This window comes from Ranitomeya variabilis, chromosome 4, assembly GCF_051348905.1.
Source record: "Ranitomeya variabilis isolate aRanVar5 chromosome 4, aRanVar5.hap1, whole genome shotgun sequence".
Classification (NCBI taxonomy): Eukaryota; Metazoa; Chordata; class Amphibia; order Anura; family Dendrobatidae; genus Ranitomeya; species Ranitomeya variabilis.
Genome location: NC_135235.1, coordinates 611,369,568 through 611,385,979, shown reverse-complemented (window position 1 = coordinate 611,385,979; position 16,412 = coordinate 611,369,568). Strand labels below are relative to the sequence as shown.

The 16,412-nt window shown below is 44.0% G+C and overlaps 1 protein-coding gene and 1 long non-coding RNA gene across 5 annotated transcripts in view; one reads left to right on the top strand and one right to left on the bottom strand.

Annotated features, from left to right (window-relative positions):
• Positions 1 to 16,412, bottom strand: part of LOC143766044 (uncharacterized) — a 105,602-nt gene that overhangs the window by 7,529 nt on the left and 81,661 nt on the right. The window contains exon 2 of the long non-coding RNA XR_013213503.1: positions 6,662 to 6,706. This is a non-coding gene — a long non-coding RNA (uncharacterized LOC143766044). The remainder of the gene's footprint in view (positions 1 to 6,661; positions 6,707 to 16,412) is intronic.
• The window catches only part of GPR142 (G protein-coupled receptor 142), a 44,978-nt gene that overhangs the window by 21,108 nt on the left and 7,458 nt on the right, over positions 1 to 16,412 (top strand). The gene's annotated exons all lie outside the window — the stretch shown is intronic.

Below are 16,412 nucleotides of genomic sequence, written 5' to 3'. Positions count from 1 at the left end.
ATATTGGTTATGCCAGGAACTTTACTGCCCACATAACTACTATGTCTCCTAATTTAAGCTCAATTCTCATCTGTATCTTTGAACTTTCATTTTTCTGCAGCCCCTTATTGTTCAGTATCTGTACACATGGTATGGTGCTTTGTTTATTTGACATTTTTTATGATAAGCATTGTGCTACACATATAACTACTTTTGGTTCCCAATTTTTTGTTCAGTTGTCATCCATAGCTTTGAATTCACATTTTTCTGCAGCCCCTGATGTTTCAGTGTCTGAAAATATGGTGCTTTGTTGATTTCACAAATGTAGTATGTACGTCAGGCACTATTCAGCATATACATTATAACTACTGTCTCCTTAAAGTTCAATTCTCATTCATAGCTCTGAGCTTACATCTCCCTGCAACCGCTACTAGATCAGAGTCTGTACATATTCTTAATTTATTGAAGAGATATAGTGTTTCTGCCAAGAGCTATGCTGGACTGTTTTGTGACATATACTGTATAGTTTAACTAAAATCCCAATTTCAAAAAGGTTGGGACACTGTGTAAAATGGAAAGCAAAGAAAAATGCAATGATCTGGACATCTCTTATAGCCATATTATACTCAGAACATAGAACAGATCAGAAGGTGAAAGTTAGACATCTTTCCATTTCATTTGAGAAAAAAATAACTTGTTTAGAAATTGATGGTAGCAACACGTCTCAAAAACGTTGGGGGAAGGTTAAGAAAATGGTGGAAAAGTACCGTATTTTCCGGCGTATAAGACGACTGGGCGTATAAGACGACCCCCCAACTTTACCAGTTAAAATATAAAATCTTCTTAAAAGTCAGGGGTCTTCTTATACACCCTATGTCGTCTTATAGGGCCGGTGAATATGTGCCTTTTGGGGGGGGGGGGGGGAGTGATCCTGATGACGAGGGGGCGTCTCACAGGAAAGTGAGTATCCCCCATTACCTTATCGTAGCGGTGCAGCGTGGGGGTCTCAGTGCTGGGAGTGGCGGCGGCGGCTGCTGTGCTCTGGTGCGGCGGCTGCTGTGCTCTGGTGCGGCGGCTGCTGTGCTCTGGTGCGGCGGCTGCTGTGCTCTGGTGCGGCGGCTCCTCTTCTGTGTGGGGCCTCTGTGCTGTGGGGTGGCGGCGGCATATCTTTATCCAGTTGGGGCTCCTCCGGCATCTCCTTAGCCCTGGAGGCCCCGCCGCAACTCCATCGGTGCAATGCAGCGGCCATTTTCCCGGAGGCAGCTCAATAGGTGCGATGCGGTGGCCTCCGGGAAAATGGCCGCTGCTCAGATTCAGATCTCGTCCCGAAATCTCGGGACACGAGATCTGAATCTGAGCAGCGGCCATTTTCCTGGAGGCCACCACATTGCACCGATGGAGTTGCGGCGGGGCCTCCAGGGCTAAGGAGATGCCGGAGGAGCCCCAACTGGATAAAGATACGCCGCTGCCGCCGCCACCCCACAGCACAGAGGCCCCACACAGAAGAGGAGCCGCCGCACCAGAACACAGCAGCCGCCGCCGCTCCCAGCAGCACTGACACCCCCACGCTGCACCGCTAGGATAAGGTAATGGGGATTACTCACTTTCCTGTGAGACGCCCCCTCGTCATCAGGATCACTCCCCCTCCCCACCCACCATATACACCGGCGTACAAGACAATTCCCGGCGTATAAGACGACCCCCGACTTTTAAGAAGATTTTCGGGGGTTAAAAAGTCGTCTTATACGCCGGAAAATACGGTAAGTGGTAATAACGAAAAACAGCTAAAGGGTCAATTTTCAACTAAGTCACATGACTGTGTGTAAAAAGAAAATGTTAGAAAGGCAGAGTCTCTCAGAAGCAAAGAAGGTCAAAGAAGCACCAAACTGCGTCTAAAAATTGTGGAAAATTTTCAGAAAAAAAAGTTCCTCAACTTAAAATGCAAAGATTTGAAATATCTCACCATCTACAGAACATAATATCATCAAGAGATTCAGAGATTGTGGATAAATCACTGTTCACAAGGGACAAGGCCAAACGTTCAATATTGGAAGCTTGTGATCTATGGGCCCATAGAGGGCACTGATTTAAAAACATGCAATATTTGGTCTCAGGAATACTTCCATGAAGGGCTGAGGAACATTTCCAGAAATTATTGTCTGTGAACACAGTTTGCCGTGCTCAATCATGCAAAGAAGAAGCCTTATACCAACACAATTCAGAAACGCTGCCGTCTTCTCTAGGCCAAAACTCATTTAAAATGGACTGAGGCAAAATAAAAAACTGTTCTGTGGTCAGATTAATCAAAATGTGAAATTCTTGATGAAAACCATGGACGTCGTGTCCTGCGGACTCAAGAGGGGAGGACCATCCAGCTTGATATCAGAGCCCAGTTCTGCACCTCTGATGGTATGGGGTGGCATTGGTGCTTATGGCACAGGCAGCTTACACATCTTGAAAGGCACCATCATTGCTGCACCATATACCTATATTTACTGCTGATCATGCAGCTAGTCTGATACGTCTGTTCTCAGAAACACAAATCTACTTAAGGATGAGAACAGCACAAGCCTAAGGCGGTGTAATCGAAGACAAGGCTTTATTGTCTATTTACGATGTATAACCTGTACTGCTGATTCTTGCTGATTCACTTTACTCCTGTAATGCAGTTACATGATGCAGCACTGACAGCTGTCCTTTATATTGCATACATTGGCCATGACACGTAGGGTGAATATATTTATAAATCTATAAATAGAATATGCATTTCCTCATTTTATGTGATTGTGTCATTCTGCATATGAATACAATTACAGTCTAAGTGTCAAAAGACCAGGCTATAAGAAAACCGATTCGAAAACTCTTTATGGTTGGTAAAGATCGATGTGGGCTATCAGGTGGTTGCTATTTCCTTACCTTAGGTGTCATGCCATATATGTTAATGCAAGTGACTGTATGAGAAAGATGCACATAGTTGAAAGCTGTGAGAGGAGCAGAAGAGGAAAAGAGTCCATAATCCTTAGATAAATGCCAGACAACAAATATCTTTCCAGATATCCATGCACATGAACCCCACGCAAAGTGTTTATTGTTCTCCATATAGGGAACATAGCAAGATGTTGACTAATCTCCCATTTGGGTTCAAGTTGCTTTATCTCCTCCAACAGGAAGTAGCAACCATAGTTATCCATTCATGAAGCAATGGAAAGTTGTTTTTGGTCACCTGGTCACCCAATTGCACCCAAGTATATTTAAAGCCTGCATTCACTGATCCTGCTGAAATTGGCAAGTTCCTACATCTTCAATCTAACATATATGGGTGTATATTCATGTACGCGGTTAGGTCACCTGATTACCAAAGACAACTTTATGTTGCCCATTATAGTTGTAATTTCCTTTACCTATTTCCATAAAAAAATGCAGATTAGAAGAGTGGTGGCAGACCAGAAGTCACTACACCATCTGTAGTTTGCACCTAGTATATACTGGTTCTCCGACAAGAAACCAAACTATAGGGAAAGTTCAATATGGCATAATTTAAAGCTTTCCAATATGTCGGCACTTGAATATATATTTTGAAAAGTTCTGCTGTTGTTCATCGTTAAAAAAATTCAACCTTCTGATCTCTCCACATTTCCCCATGAACTAGAGCTTGTCTTTTGCCGCTTTAACACCTCTGGACTTGCAACCATATAGTCATCTCACACTTCAGGCTCAGTCATAGTCTTAGGACCACTTCCAGGTTCTTTTTGTGAGGCTCACTCCTCACTCTGGTATCTGTGACTACTCTCCATACTCTAAAATTTAATCCTCACAGTACAACAGAACAGTACACTCCTGGATCACTAGGCTCTTAAACCTGTCCTTGGCCCACTGGCTACTTCAGATGCACCCTGTTGCCTACTGGTTGCACTTGCCTAGCTTTGGCTATGGTATCTACTTTTTGTAGCTTGCTTTCTCAGCTTTGCTCACCCTTTCATTTGGTTCATTAAGCTACTTTAGACAGCAAGGATTCACCCTCCTTTCCTATCTCTTTTGATGGGGGGCATTTACTATAAGTGCTGGTCCCTTCCTCTCTCCTTTGCATGCAGTCGCATACACTTGCAGAGGTATTCTCCCCCATGTAACCAGGTGCAGCATACAGCTCAATATTTCACTACTTATCTGCTAGCCACTATGCATTAGCCTGGCTCTTGCTTTAGACCCAAACCCTCTGTAACTGACAATGTCCAGGAAGGAACGCAGCTCTTAAATATGTTCTGTCTGTCATTAACATTCACATTCTCTTGGTCTAAAAGGGAATCTGCTAGGAGGATCAACCTTCCTAAACCATCTACATGGGCATGTAAGTCCGAGAGAGTTGAATAAAATGATAACTTGATATCTGCAATCAGGTGTTTTATCCCAGAGAAAGTCACATTTTTCTTATATGTAACAGAGCTGTTAAGATCTAGACATAGATAGTCATAGATCTTCCCGAAAATCTGCCTCTAGAGATTATTTTAAATGAAAGGGGGAGTTTCCAGTGTGAGACTTGCAATGACTGACACTTTGCTCTAATAATCACACAAAGCTCTGCAATGAGATCAGAGCTAACACAGTACAGCAGAACTAACAGTACTGCACAGCTAAGGCTACTTTCACACTAGCGTCGTGCACTGCACGTCGCTATGCGTCGTTTTGTAGAAAAAACGCATCCTGCAAAAGTGCTTTCAGGATGCGTTTTTTCTCCATAGACTTGTATTAGCGACGCAGTGCGACGCATTGCCACATGTCGCAACCGTCGTGCGACAGTTGCGTCGTGTTGCGTTGGACCGTCGCCACCAAAAAACGTTACATGTAACGTTTTTTGGTGCGTCGTGAGCGTCTTTTCCGACCGTGCATGCGCGGCCGGAACTCCGCCCCCGCCTCCCCGCACATCACAATGGGGCGTTGGAAAACTGCATCCGCTGCCCCCATTGTGCGGCGCTTTCACAGCTAGCGTCGGTGCGCCGCAACATCGCATAGCGACGTTCAGTGCACGACGCTAGTGTGAAAGAGGCCTAACTCAGTACAACAAAAGTGAAGTTTGTGTCATTACAAACATTTGCCACAGCACTTGTCTTCTCATAGTGCTGGCAGCTCTGCTGTAGACCTGTGCCTGATTATAACTAACACAGTACAGCAGAGTGGAACCTTTTCTCATTACAAACAATAAGCAAATTTGTAGTTGTCTACTGACAGAGCTGTCCACTTTGCTGTACTTCCACCTGTTCCCCCCCACACACACACACATTGGCTGCCTGTGAGATGGAAGCGGAAGCATATGTTTTATAATTTACTTCATTTACTTCATGTACTATGTTAGCTCTGCTGTACTGTGTTAGATCTGCTGTGCTGTGTTAGCTCCCATCTCACTGCAGCGCTGTGTGTGATTATAAGAGCAGACTGTCAGTCATTACTTGGTTCACACTGGTAACTCCACCTTTCATTTAAAACAAGCTCTGTAGGTAGATTCTCAGCGAACCATTTCTCACGGACAAGCTGTGAGTCAGGATATTGGAGGAATCCGGGGCAAGAGCCAAAAGGGTACTTCATAAACACAGAGAAGAGACAAAATCATAGTCAGATAATGGTCCGAGGTCAAAATACCAGGAGGATAGCGGACCAGAGCAAAGTGGTTAAACAGACGTATGGTCAGAACAAGGTCCAAGGTCAGGCAGCGATATATCAACAAGCAAAAATACATGGCACAGAGTAATCAACAACTCTTAGCTGAAGCTATGACTGAAACCTATCTGGGACAGCCAGATTAGTTATTTAGCTGAATAATCAAAAGAACCGAGAGCACCTGATGAGAGCTCAGCACTTCACAATCTCAGATTGGATGGCCGAGCTGTCACTAAAAACACAGACAACTCATCATGCCTCTGCACCAGACTGGGTAACTGAGCTGTCAATCACTGCACAGACAGCTCAGCATGCCCCTGCACCAGACTGGATAATTGAGCTGTCAATCACTGCACAGATAGCTCAGCACTGAGGGGTGGAATCATTCCATGCATGTAAGAAAAATGTGGATTTCTCTTTAATCTGATCTCAAATATCAAGGTATCATTTTATTAAACTTCCTATGACCTACATGCACATATAGATGGCATCTTCCTGGGCAATACGCAACAATATATTACAGTGCTCAGGTAAACAATTCCAAGAGTCATAGGCTATGTTCACATTTACGCTAGTCTTCTCATAGTATGCACCTGATAATAACTATCACTATGCAGCAGAGTGGAACCTTGTCCTATTACAAAACACAATATAGTACATTTACAACTGTCTACTCACAGAGCTATCAACTTTTGCTGAGCTTCATGAACCCTCTCCCCACTGGCTTTCTGTGAGATGGAAGCTTATGCATAATGAGAGGGCACCTGCAGTGGCAAATTTTTTTGTAGTGAGACAAACTTCACTTCTGCTGTACTGTCTTAGCTCTGCTGTACTGTGTTAGCTGACCCTATTGACTATGTGGGACACATTAGCTTCCCATCATTTGTCCTTCATTTTTAAGGAAAAAAAGTGCAGCATGTGGTATTACTACTTCAGGTTATTTTAAGGAATCTGTAACAAAAGTAAGAACCTCCAACACAACTGTGAGCCTACTCATACAGTGAACTTTTTGGAAATGACCATTGAGTGTTACCTTGAAAATTGATCTTGTAAAGGGGTGGTTTCCCAAAGAAGGTACCTAGAATGCAAAATATATATTATGGAAAATATTGACAGACATTTGGTCATATAGGTGATATTATGGAGAGTACAAATAACACTACACATTGCCCCGATGAACAGTGCTATGTATTGTTTGATCAATGCCACTTTACATGAATACGAACAGCACAGTTTAATGTCTATATACAGTGGGGCAAAAAAGTATTTAGTCAGTCAGCAATAGTGCAAGTTCCACCACTTAAAAAGATGAGAGGCGTCTGTAATTTACATCATAGGTAGACCTCAACTATGGGAGACAAACTGAGAAAAAAAAATCCAGAAAATCACATTGTCTGTTTTTTTAACATTTTATTTGCATATTATGGTGGAAAATAAGTATTTGGTCAGAAACAAAATTTCATCTCAATACTTTGTAATATATCCTTTGTTGGCAATGACAGAGGTCAAACGTTTTCTGTAAGTCTTCACAAGGTTGCCACACACTGTTGTTGGTATGTTGGCCCATTCCTCCATGCCAGAGGCGTAGCTAGGGTTTTGGTCCAGGGGGGGCGAAGCTTCTGAGTGGGCCCCTAACCAGGTAACCTTCATTACAATTCAGTGATGCGCCCTAAGGCCGGAGACACACTGGTGCGAGATACGGCCGAGTCTCGCTGGTTTAAAGCAAGCTGTGGCACCTGCACTCCGGAGCGGAGTGTGCAGGTGCATAGCAATACATGGAGCCGCACGCTCCGCTCCGGAGTGCAGGTGCCTTAGCTTGCTTTTAACCAGCGAGACTCGGCCATATCTCGCACCAGTGTGTCTCCGGCCTAATAGTGGAGGAGAACCTCAGCAGATGACCGCGCTGTTACTGAAGATAATCTCTATATAAAGACCAACACTGATATTACCGCCATATGGTCAGTGGTAGATACCAGTCCTACAGAACATATAACAGATCACTGCACAGTTACAGATAATGACTTACCTCTGACGTTCTTTCTGATAGAATTGTTCATTTTTCCCGTCTTTTCCATCTGGCCCAGACCGACATGACAACTTCTTCCAGCTACAACTCATCTGCAGAGAATACAACAAAGACACGTTTCACTTCTCACATTCCAGCACCATCACCATCTATTCCCAACCTGCACAACCTCCTCATCCTGCTGATACCCCAATACTGAGCCACTGCTGCCGTATGTGTCCCTATTACTGACCCTGATACCCCAATACTGAGCCGCTGCTGCCGTATGTGTCCCTATTACTGCACCTGCTGTGTGGTTCTCTGTGCCCTCTAAATTCTAAAGCACCCCTCTATAATATAGTAATGCCAGGTGCAAGTGCCCTAGAAAACAGTGCCCACATTTTGTCCCCTAGAAAGTAATCATGCCTTCTGTGTGTGACCCTTTGATAGTCACAGTAACCTGAGTTCCCCTGTCAGAATTAGTGCCCACTTTACATTTAATAAAGTCCCGAGTCTCCCCCACTGTACAGCTCCCCTATACACAGTATGATGCCGCCTCACTGTATATACTGACCCGTTAATATCCCCCAAACTGGCTCCAACACTGTATGATGGCCCCATCGCTGTAATCTCCACACTGAATGATGGCCCTCTAGATAGCCTCCATATAGCATAATACACCAGATAGTCCTCAATATGGTATAATACATTCCCCATAGGCCTCCATATAGTATCATGCACTCCCCATAGGCAGACCCTATAGTATAATGCCCTTCACATAGGAAGACTTTATAGAATAATGCAGCTCCCATAGGCAGCCTCTATAAGGAAGGCTGTAAATGTGTCCCCAATCCCCTCCGCAAGGCATAAAAATGACCTCTCATTATACTCACCAATGGCTCTCACCAAGGCATCGCTGGTCTTGACTTAAGATCGCCATTCTCCATTACTGCTTCATCTGTATGACACATCCTACGTCATCCACACAGTGTCACCCATTGCGCTCCTGTGCAGGCACACTTCTCTCTAGGCTGCTGAAAGCAGAGCCAAGTACTGTAGTGCATGTGCGCTGGGAAAGGCCAAAGAGCTGATTACCTGGAAATAAAGCTGGCGCATGCGCACTACAATACTGTGCTCTGACTTCAGCAGGGCAAAGAGAAGTGCACCTGCATGGGAGTGCGATAGAGGACACTGAATGCAGGATGTAGGATGCATCTTCCACACGAAGAGGGACAGCGATCACAGGAAGAGGGACGGCGCCGGATCAAGACTGTGACGCCCAGACCACGCCATCCGTGATTATAATAAAAGCTCTTTTTTGTGCCTTGCATAGAGGATTGGGGACATAGAGAGCATTCTAGAACACTATGTGAGGGCGTACAGATGCTGGCCGGACCTTATATGGTGACAGGCTCCCACATGTAAAAGCCGTCCTGCAAAATTCCAGCCGCTCGCAAACTTAAGAAAATAACCATTCTCCTTCTCATAAGCTAATCAGCAGTAAATAAATTATGTGCGAAGACACTTATCGATCACATGTCAATGTTCAGTGTCTGTCCAGATTGCAGGATAAACAAGACATACAAGTTTAAAGGGAACCTGTCACCCCGTTTTTTATAGATGAAATAAAAATAGCGTTAAATAGGGGCCGAGCTGTGCTTTACATTAGTGTATTTTTTGTGCCTTTATTCCCCAGCTATGCTGCTGAAATACCTTTGTAAAGTCGCCATTTTGGGCTGTCACTCACGCTGGTCTGGTCAAATGGGCGTGGTGTCAGCGCTGTTTCTTCCCCCAGATCTTGCTTATCTGTCCGTTGGTGGCGTAGTGGTGTGCGCATGTCCAGCTGCCGAATCCACTGCGCAGGGAGGGAAAAGAGCACGATCTGCGCTATTCCCCTGGTGATCGGTGGGGGCGGCCATCTTCCTGAGGCCGCGCATGCGCAGATGGAGTGCTCGGCTTCCCGGGGCTTCAGGAAAATGGCCGCCGCGATCTCCATCTGCGCACGCGCGGCATCCCGCGGCCATTTTCCTGAAGCCCCGTGCAGCAAAGCACTCCATCTGCGCACGTGCGGCCTCAGGAAGATGGCCGCCCCCACCGATCACCAGGGGAACAGCGCAGATTGCGCTCTTTTCCTTCACCTGCGCAGTGGATTCGGCAGCTGGACATGCGCAAACCACTACGCCATGAATGGACAGATAAGCAAGATCTGGGGGAAGAAACAGTGATGTCACCACGCCCATTTGACCAGATCAGCATGAGTGACAGCCCAAAACGGCGACTTTACAAAGGTATTTCGACAGCATAGCTGGGGAATAAAGGCACAAAAAAGACACTAATGTAAAGCACAGCTCTGCCCCTATTTAACGCTATTTTTATCTCATCTTTAAAAAACGGGGTGACAGGTTCCCTTTAAGAACCTTCATTGCTTTATATACTGTGCCTGTATGTATGTATTCAAGGCAACAGATCAGACCTATCAAATAGCAAATGACATGTGCCAAGATACTCATCATGCTGTGTGGAGAGTGTCCTCTGGTCCTGGGGGCTGCTCCTCAGGCTCCTCCAAGTCAGATGCTGCAGACATCATGTGCAGGCAGTGAGCTCAGCTCGCAGTCAGAGGCAGAGACCCCCTGTGTCCCCGGCTGCTGCTGCTGGAGCTGATCACTTCTCTGCAGCACAGGAGCTTTGAAGCACAGCGCGCTCAGCCGGGATTGGGTGAGTGGCCTCCCTTCCCCCTCTCCTCCACAGACTGCAGAAGAGCGATCACATGACTCACTCCCTGCACTCTGATTGGAGGCCTTCTCTTCCTTCTCTCTGCTGACCTCCTGTGAGCGTTTGTACCGTGCATGTTACTTTAGCTACATACACAGTACAAACGCAGGGGAAATTAAAGATAAACATTGCCCGGAGGCAGGGGCCCCTAACGCCGGCCCTGACAGTAGCGTAGCTCCGGGTGGGCCCCCTCAGAGCACAGGGCCCAGGGCGACCGCCCCCTCTGCCCCCCTGGTAGCTACGCTACTGCTCCATGCAGATCTCCTCTAGAGCAGTGATGTTTTTGGCTTTTCGCTTGGCAACACGGACTTTCAACTCCCTCCAAAGGTTTTCTATAGGGTTGAGATCTGGAGACTGGCTAGGCCACTCCAGGACCTTGAAATGCTTCTTACGAAGCCACTCCTTCGTTGCCCTGGCGGTGTGCTTTGGATCATTGTCATGTTGAAAGACCCAGCCACGTTTCATCTTCAATGCTCTTGCTGATGAAAGGAGGTTTGCACTCAAAATCTCACGATACATGGCCCCATTCATTCTTTCATGTACCCGGATCAGTCGTCCTGGCCCCTTTGCAGAGAAACAGCCCCAAAGCATGATGTTTCCACCACCATGCTTTACAGTAGGTATGGTGTTTGATGGATGCAACTCAGTACTCTTTTTCCTCCAAACACGACAAGTTGTGTTTCTACCAAACAGTTCCAGTTTGGTTTCATCAGACCATAGGACATTCTCCCAAAACTCCTCTGGATCATCCAAATGCTGTCTAGCAAACTTCAGAGGGGCCTGGACATGTACTGGCTTAAGCAGTGGGACACGTCTGGCACTGCAGGATCTGAGTCCATGGTGGCGTAGTGTGTTACTTATGGTAGGCCTTGTTACATTGGTCCCAGCTCTCTGCAGTTCATTCACTAGGTCCCCCCGCGTGGTTCTGGGATTTTTGCTCACCGTTCTTGTGATCATTCTGACCCCACGGGGTGGGATTTTGCGTGGAGCCCCAGATCGAGGGAGATTATCAGTGGTCTTGAATGTCTTCCATTTTCTAATTATTGCTCCCACTGTTGATTTCTTCACTCCAAGCTGGTTGGCTATTGCAGATTCAGTCTTCCCAGCCTGGTGCAGGGCTACAATTTTGTTTCTGGTGTCCTTTGACAGCTCTTTGGTCTTCACCATAGTGGAGTTTGGAGTCAGACTGTTTGAGGGTGTGCACAGCTGTCTTTTTATACTGATAACAAGTTTAAACAGGTGCCATTAATACAGGTAATGAGTGGAGGAAAGAGGAGACTCTTAAAGAAGAAGTTACAGGTCTGTGAGAGCCAGAAATCTTGATTGTTTGTTTCTGACCAAATACTTATTTTCCACAATAATATGCAAATAAAATGATAAAAAAACAGACAATGTGATTTTCTGGATTTTTTTTTCTCAGTTTGTCTCCCATAGTTGAGGTCTACCTATGATGTAAATTACAGACGCCTCTCATCTTTTTAAGTGGTGGAACTTGCACTATTGCTGAATGACTAAATACTTTTTTGCCCCACTGTAGTTCCCTTTAGTAAGACTTTGATCAGAAGTGGTGCCATTCAAGCACAAAGTTAAAGGGGCGTCTTCTAGTTACTTTAACCCCTTCGATCAATGACAAATCATAGCACAGTACTAGCTCCAGTAAGAATGGCAACATCGCCCGTGCCAGCTCTAATTTTGCTAGTCAATGTTAAAAATATGAAAATAATCATCTGCCATAAGCTGCACCACTGGTTTTCCTCAGCATTCATTATTCTTCATGATTTCCGCTACTGTAGCCAAGCGTCTCCTAAATGTAATTTTCCATCGAGAGGTGGTAAGTAGTCTTGTCCTTCAAAAATGGCCTCAATGAGCATAGATCAAGCCAAGTGTGCACAAATGTCCTCTAGCTATTTGCCATCTTTACATGGGCACACAAGTCTTGGACATTGGTTATCACTATGCGTATTTACTTTACAAAATGTCCAGACTGGCCCATAGCTGTATCTCCATAGTGAATAGTGCTGACGTGACAGCAATCACAGTGTCGACAGATGCTCTGTGTTACCTTAGTGTACCAATGTCACAATGGTGGAAATGGATGATTATGGATGTTAATGCTTGGGCACACACTTATCTTACAGTAATTTACACGTCACTTGACTAGGAGACTATACCAACGTTATACTATTGTCCCTAAATACATAATAGCTCTTATTGTACAACATAAGGCTATATTCTATGACTGACCCTACTTAGTCAGATCTTGGGGTTCAATAGGAGGAATGCTTTGTGTCCAAAAAGAGTTGGCAGTGAGCTCCAGCCTATTCACATCCATCATGGAAGAAGTCCTTCCATTCAGGTTCTAATCCCCTCTACAGGATCTTACATTAGACAGTAAGGAAAGGATAGTATTGAGCTACTGTGAAAAAAAGATTCCACTATTTTTTGGCACATGAGATTTAGCTGTCCACCCTTTCTCAGAGAAACAATTAAAAAATGTGGTGACCCACTACGCACATGTGCTCTTACTTTATAGTTTTAGGGCATGAGTCTTAGTCAGTTTTTTACACCAGCAAGACTGGATCATGTTTGGTTCTACCAGACCAAACTAAGACTCTTAGATGTAATGACTATATTATATGATTACACATTATATATCACTAATGGTACTTTGTTATACTTTATTCATCTCATTTTTACTACTACTATTATATTTTTTTTACTTTTCATTAGACCTCTCTTTCCTTCTCTATTTCTTCTTTATTTTATCTGCTCTTTTGGTTGTCAATTATAATTCTCTTATTTATATACAAGATACAAGCTATATCGCTGTAACTTACTATAGGTATAATATATATACACACATATACAGTACAGACCAAATGTTTGGACACACCTTCCCATTTAAAGATTTTTCTGTATTTTCATGACTATGGAAATTGTACATTCACACTGAAGGCATCAAAACTATGAATTAACACATGTGGAATTATATACTTAACAAAAAAGTGTGAAACAACTGAAATTATGTCTTATATTCTAGGTTAGTGTAATGTGCAATTTTCATATTCAAAAAAATACAGAAAAATCTTTAAATGAGAAGGTGTGTCTAAACTTTTGGTCTGTACTGTATATATATAATAAGTATTTGATCTAAAAATAAACACCAGACAATCATCTTGTATGATTTTTAAATAATTAAATTGCATTTTATTGCATGAAAAAAGTATTTGATCATCTACCAATCAGCAAGAGTTCTAGCGCTCACAGGGCTGTTAGTTTTTCTTTAAGAAGCCTCCTACTCTGCACTCATTACTTGTATTAATTGCACCTGTTTGAACTCATTACCTGTATAAAAAACACCTGTCCACACACTCAATTAATCACACTCCAACCACTCCACCATGACCAAGACCAAAGAACTGTCCGAAGGACACTAGATACAAAATAGTAAACCTGCACAAGGCTGTGATGGGCTGCAGGACAATGGGAAAGCAGCTTGGTGAGAAGGCAACAACTGTTGGCACAATTATTGGAAAATGGAAGAAACACAAGATGACTCTTCATCGGTCTGGGGCTCCATGCAGATCTCGCCTCGTAGGGTAAGGATGATTCTGAGAAAGGTCAGGAATAAGCCCAGAACTATATGGGAGAACCTGGTCAATGACCTGAAGAAAGATGGGACCACAGTCTCAAACATTACAGTTAGTAACACACTACGCTGTCATGGATTAAAATCCTACAGAGCCCTCAAGGTCCTCTGCTCACCCCAGTACATGTCCAGGTCTATTTGAAGTTCGCCAATGACCTAGTGGATGATCTAGAGGAGACATGGGAGAAGGTCATGTGGTCAGATGAAATAATAGAACTGTCACCGTCCCAACCGTGAAGCATGGAGGGGGAAACATCATACTTTGGAGGTGCTTTTTTGCAAAGGGGACAGGATGACAGCACCATATTGATGAGAGAATGGATGGGGTCATGTATGGCAAGATTTTGCCCAACAACCTCCTTCCCTCAGTAAGAGCATTGAAGATGGGTCATGGCTGAGTCTTCTAGCATAACAATAACCTGAAACACACAGCCATGGCAACTAGGAGTGGCTATAAGAAGCATTTCAAGGTCCTGGAGTGGCCTAGCCAGTCTTCAGACCTGAACCCAAATCTTTGGAGGGAGTTGAAACTCAATATTGCCCAACAACAAACCCGAAACCTGAAAGATCTGGTGAAGATCTGTGTGGAGGAGTGGGCCAAAATCCCTGCTGGTGTGTGCAAACTTGGTCAAGAACTACATGAAATGTCTGACCTCTATAATTGCAAACAAAGGTTTCTGTACCAAATATTAAGTTCTGCTTTTCTATTGTACCAAATACTTATTTCATGAAATAAAAAGCAAATTAATTACCGGTATTTAAAAATCATACAATGTGTTTTTCTGATTTTATTTTTTAGATTACGTCTCTCATAGGTGAAGTGTACATACGATAAAAATTACAGACCTGTCTATTCTTTGTAGGTGGGAAAACTAGCAAAATCGGCAGTGTATCAAATACTTGTTTTCCCCACTGTATACTATGTATATTGTTGTGAATTTGGATTCTGGGCTCCCCCGGTGGCTACTGGTGGAATTGAACTTGTGACATCATCTTCCCTGTTCACCTGTTCTGATTAGATCTGGGTGTCGCTATATAACCTGGCTTCTCTGTTAGATGCTTGCCGGTCAACAATGTTATCAGAAGCCTCTCTGTGCTTGTTCCTGCTCCCAGACATCTACTAGATAAGTTGGACATTCGTCCATGTTTTGTTTTTGTATTTTGGTTCCAGTTCACAGCTGCAGTTTCGTTACTGTGTCTGGAAAGCTCTTGTTGATCAGGAATTGCCACTCTGGTATTATGAGTTAATGCCAGAGTCCTAAAGTAATTTCTGGATGTGTTTTGTTAGGGTTTTCTACTGACCATGAAAGTATGCTTTCTGTCTTCTGCTATCTAGAAAGCGGACCTCAAATTTGCTAAAACTATTTTCCTGCTGCGTTTGTTGTTTCATCTCATATCACCGCCAATATATGTGGGGGGCTTCTGTCTCCTTTTTGGGCATTTCTCTAGAGGTGAGTCAGGTCTTATATTTCCCTCTGCTAGCATTATTTAGTTCTCCGGCCGGCGCTGGGCATATAGGGATAAAAAGTAGGACATGCTACCTGGCTACTTCTAGATGATGCGGTAGGTTTAGTTCATGGTCAGTACAGTTACATCTTCCAAGAGCTTGTTCCTATTGAGGCTTATGCTAGTTCTCTGGCCATGGAGATCATGACAGTTTGACCGGACGGAAAAGGGTTAAAATCCTTGGCTGAGAAAGGAGAGAAATAAGAAGTCTGCTGAAAATTTTTTTTTTTTTTTTTTTTTTCTCTAGTAGTTAGTGTGCTCTTAATTGGATCACTTGCCAGTCTGTCTATGCTGCAGTCTTTCTTTTTTTTTCTCTCTCCTTCTAATCTTTGAATGGCTCTATGTTCACCTGTCTATAATGGATCTACAGAGTGTAACTGCAGGTTTGAATAATCTCGCCACGAAAGTACAAAGTTTGCAAGATTTTGTGGTTCATGCTCCGGTATCAGAGCCGAGAATTCCTTTGCCGGAATTCTTCTCAGGGAATAGATCTAGCTTTCAGAATTTTAGAAATAATTGTAAGTTATTTTTGTCCCTGAAATCTCGTTCTGCTGGAGACCCTGCACAGCAGGTTGGGATTGTGATTTCCTTGCTCCGCGGCGACCCTCAAGATTGGGCTTTTGCATTGGCACCAGGGGATCCTGCGTTGCGCAATGTGGATGCGTTTTTTCTGGCCTTGGGCTTGCTTTATGAGGAACCTCATTTGGAACTTCAGGCAGAAAAAACTTTGATGTCCCTATCGCAGGGGCAAGATGAAGCTGAAATTTACTGCCAAAGATTCCGTAAATGGTCTGTGCTTACTCAGTGGAATGAGTGTGCCTTGGCGGCTACTTTCAGAGAGGGTCTTTCTGA